We start from the raw sequence: 4,678 nt of genomic DNA on the forward strand, positions 1-4,678 counted from the left end.
TTTCCAATCTGCAATAAATTTTTTAGTTTATTTTGATCTCACCCAATCAAGAAAAGTATCCAAGACATTAATTTATAAATAAATAATCAAGTGGACAGTTTGAGTAATTAAAACAAAAAAAAATAAAAATTGTAAGATATGTATGTAATTATTTTTATATTAAAAAAAATTAATTAAAAAAGAACATTTTCTTTTTTTGTACCATCTTTGTTTTATCATTTAAAGCCAATCCATCATAGGAAGAGATAAATTTTAAAAAAATCGGACTGAAAGAATGCTGTGATAGAACTTTTTTACAATTTGTCCCCTCCGGCCTTGATTTTTGAATATTTTATTTTTATCGGTGCTGACGGTTATTTTCCCTTCCCTTTTCTTTTTAAGATTTTGTCAATATATACACGTAATATATGTATATATTTACTTACATTCTTTCCTTTTAATAAACGATGTGTTTTGTGCCATTTTTCTTTAGTTCGTTAATTTTAAGTTTTACATTATTGAATAGGTTAATATACTGCATATGTAAAAAAAAATTGATAAATCATAGAATTTAAGATGGATTGGTTTTTGAATTATTTTTTCGATAGAATTTTAAAAGAAGTAACTTGAAAGTTATTTAAAACGTTGACTGTGTGGTTGATTACGTGTCTGCCCATAGTCGACATGTTAAGAAAAAGAAAGAAAAGTAGTAAGGAAAATGTAAATAAAATGAAACTGGACAATTTTAACTATTTTGTACCCTTGTTATATAAAAATTAGAATTTAATTACAGACAGATTCACAGAAGAACAAAAAGAGAAAAAATGTGCAAAAAATTCTTTTCTTTTATATGGTAATTATATAATCAATAATTGTAATGTATACGAAAATAAAAAAAAAACTTTAGTTACCAAAACTGTTTGATTTTTTCTTTTTTTACCCCTTCTCTTTAATAGTGTTATAAAGAATAACCTGAATTTTTTTTTATTTCCCTGTGATTAGCCACGACCATAAGGCAATAATGGCATTTTTGATCAGTGGTACAACTACCCTCAATTTAGTAACTAGTAACACTGAGAAAGGAAATATTAAAAACAAGAGTAACAAAACTACCTATTGGGAGTACTACAACATTGTATATTTACTATAGTCTAGTGTTGTTATCAGTTTCACTGTCAGTGCTTAAGAGATCCTGCGTCCATCGGAGGGTTTGAGGCAATTCATTGGGATGAGAGTTTCTGGATGTGAGGATTTCTGGTAGTTGGGAAGGTTTTATGAAACTTGCAATAACTTTAATCCAATAAAGTCTCAACAGGCTACAAAGAAGAAGAATTCAAGTGGTCATCAGATACATGATATACAGATGGCTCCAAAACAAATGGAGGTATCAGAATAGGTTTTTTTTTATATGAGCAATCAAACTCATTAAGGAAGTGTACACCTTGATCTTTCTACATATATGCCATGTGCCTTAAAAATTCTTAAAAGAGAACTAACAAAGAGGAGTAAGATCAGATAACCAAGTAGCTATTAGAACACGCATTTAATAAACCATATCAAAATTAGCCAGGGAATGCACATGGGGAAACACTACAACCTGTTAATATCTTGTATACCAATAGTACTGATAGTAGTTACTTGAATTGCTGTATCATCTACAAAAGTCATTGTGGTGGTTAAAGGATTGGACACAAGGTAAAGTGTTGGTCCTGAAAACAACTCTGAGGAACACCAATGTAGAAAGGAAAATATGTGGATAGGGAATTGCCTTTGTAACTCTGAAAAACTGATCAGCGAAGTAGCTGTGAAGTATGGGATAGTAGGTAGATGGGAGAATGCCCTAGAGCATGTGTTCATGCTAAACTCAATAAAAAAGCTTGGCTAACTTCAAAACAGGCCACAGAAAAGTACTCAAGGCAAGGGAGATGTGTCTAAAATGTGATGACACTGGAGGATAGTACAGTTGCAAAAATCAAATTGACAGTCAGAAATTCAATTTTTAGGTATATAATATCTATATATTTTTGAAGATAGATAAGATACTCTATTCAATATATACAATATAAAAAACATGTACAAGTTATACAACATACAGTATCGTACAGATAACAACCCATCTATCGAGAATATTAAAGGGCATAAAATAAGAAGAAATCAAGAGAGGTGTGAGACAGGGGTGCAACCTGTTGCCACTACTATTTAATATATACTCCAGGGGGGAAAATTCAGGGAAGATTCTTGGTCTTGTGGAGGAGGGTTTAAAGGTAAATGGTACCCCAATAAATAATATTCGATATGCGGATAATACTGCTTTAATTGAACCAGCCAAGAATTACAAAGCCTACTTGATAAGTTGTCACAAAAAAAGTAACAAACTGGTTTAAAACTAATTGCGGCTATGACTAAATACATATCAGATAGATGATGTCACCTTAGAGAGGGTCCAAAACTATCAGTTGAACAACCTATGGGACTACTCTAAAGAAGTAAAAGCAAGGAAAGAAAAGGCAAGGACATCCTTTATTAAAATGAAAATGGTACTGTGCAGTCACAAATTAGATCTGGGGTTAAGAATAATATTATTGAAATGCTACGTCATCTCACTTCTACTGTATGGTCGAAGTTTGGACACTACCTACACACCTCTGGACCTTAGACAGTAAACTAAGCGTCTATGAAAAAGTTTTAGTCCTTTGGGATGAGGACCTATAGAGGGAAGCTAAAAATAAGCTGGATAGAACACCACAGTAATACAGAGTAACTCAGAAGAATAAACGAAACAACAATAAAACCAAGGAAACTTGGGTATTTCCCTAAACTCTGAAACTCCCTTCCCCTTTCTATCCATCACGCTGCCTCCTTTTCCTCTTTTAAATCCCACCTGTATAATCACCTCCTCTCCCTCCAAGCAGAGACCTCACGTTAACATTTGTTATTTTTGTTTAATATTCTCGTAATTTTCTCTTCTGTGCTGCCTTACTGGTATACATTGTGCCAAGATTTTTATCTTTTTTTTTACTTTTAACTTCATAGAAGGAACTTCCTTTATTTATTTCATGTAAATTATTCTTAGGGGACACAGTCCCAGAATAAAGTTATTTTTCTTATTTCAGTCATGTTATACATCACCAGGAGAAATATGAACTGCTTAAAATTATAATAGAAAGAAAAATCTAAGAGAGACAAGATTCAGGTGCAAGAAGAATTTCCTGGCTTAAAAAATCCAATGGGTCAACCAAAGCCCAGATCCAATCCTTTTAGGAAGATAGTTCCTACTCACAGTAAGTTGTTTTCCAACGATCCGTATTTCAAGCTTTTAGCTCATCATCACTCCCTCGACCTGATGATGAGCTAAAAGCTCGAAATCCAGATCATTGGAAAACAACTTACTGCGAGTAGAAACTATCTTTTTAAAAGGATTGAACACCGCACTCACTCCACCATTCATCATTTCTAAGCACCAGATCCTTCTTTAGAGCTGCTGTTGGCAGATTGTGCATTGCGATCACATTGACCAACATTCATTAACATATAGGGTATGCAAATAAGAAGAAAGACAACTTTAAAAAGAATAGCTAATTAGGAATGGTCCAATATATATAACTAAAACTTAACCTTTCTTAGTCAAATAGAAAAAACAAATGGCAATTTTATTTATTTTTTTAATGAAAAGTAATACGTATTGAACCAATTGAATTGCAATGAATTGCTTACATAACAAGCAACAGGTTGTCAAATTTGTTCATTGTTCCAGATAAATTGAAAGTAAGAAAAAGTTGTGTGCGCCTAATATTCAGAAGATAGAACTCTGATACAATTTTGCATTCAGCCACAATGTTGAAAGATCTTTATTCATGAGTTGCATAAATAGTACAATTAGTCTTGCATGGGTTTTTTTAACGTATAGTCCAAATTTAAAAATATTTGTTCAAATCATATTTAGTAAGCATCGCATATCTAAGAAGTGGAAAATGTTTGTCTGCTTAATCAAACGATTAAAGTACAATGAATGGTCCCAAATCTTTATAAAGGAGGAAATAGGTCTACAAGACTTATTTAAGCAGTTCTCATGTTAATTATCCCTTTCATCTTAAAAGGATTATAGTGTATCAGGATTGATCAGTGATGATACAGGTTACTAATCATTTTGGTCTGCCTACCCTCCACTGAAGACAGCAAAGAGCCGAAATGCTCTGACTGACTCAAGATAGGTTAAAATGATCATGAACAACCAAAATACATGTGTAGCTCATATTATGGAACATTCTTTTGTAAACAGTTTTTTTACATACCTTTTTTAAGTATGAGATTTGGTCGTTTGATGCGGTTTTCTATGATTCTCTGCCTGGACATCCAAGTTCATCTTGTGTGACTATTCTTATACTTATAACCTACCAACTCCTAACCTAACATTTTTGGGAGGTTATTTCAGCTGTGAGGTTATATGAACTCAGTGTGCTGGTCCTTTTTTTTAAAAAAGCTCATTTTTAAGTGGGTTGGGTTCGAATTCAAATGCAAGGCTGCTGGATTCGAACCCAAGACCTTTACAGTGATGAGTGCTGTGTCAACACCAAACTTTTTGCAGCCACCAATGCCCCCTCTCTTGTCTACTCTATTTAATCAGGTACCTGACAAATTATGTACCCTTACAAGGTAAGTTATAAAAATATTCGTGTAGGTTTGAATAAATACACATTAA

This window comes from Cimex lectularius, unplaced genomic scaffold, assembly GCF_000648675.2.
Source record: "Cimex lectularius strain Harlan isolate CLEC.00 unplaced genomic scaffold, Clec_2.1 scaffold185, whole genome shotgun sequence".
Lineage (NCBI taxonomy): Eukaryota > Metazoa > Arthropoda > Insecta > Hemiptera > Cimicidae > Cimex > Cimex lectularius.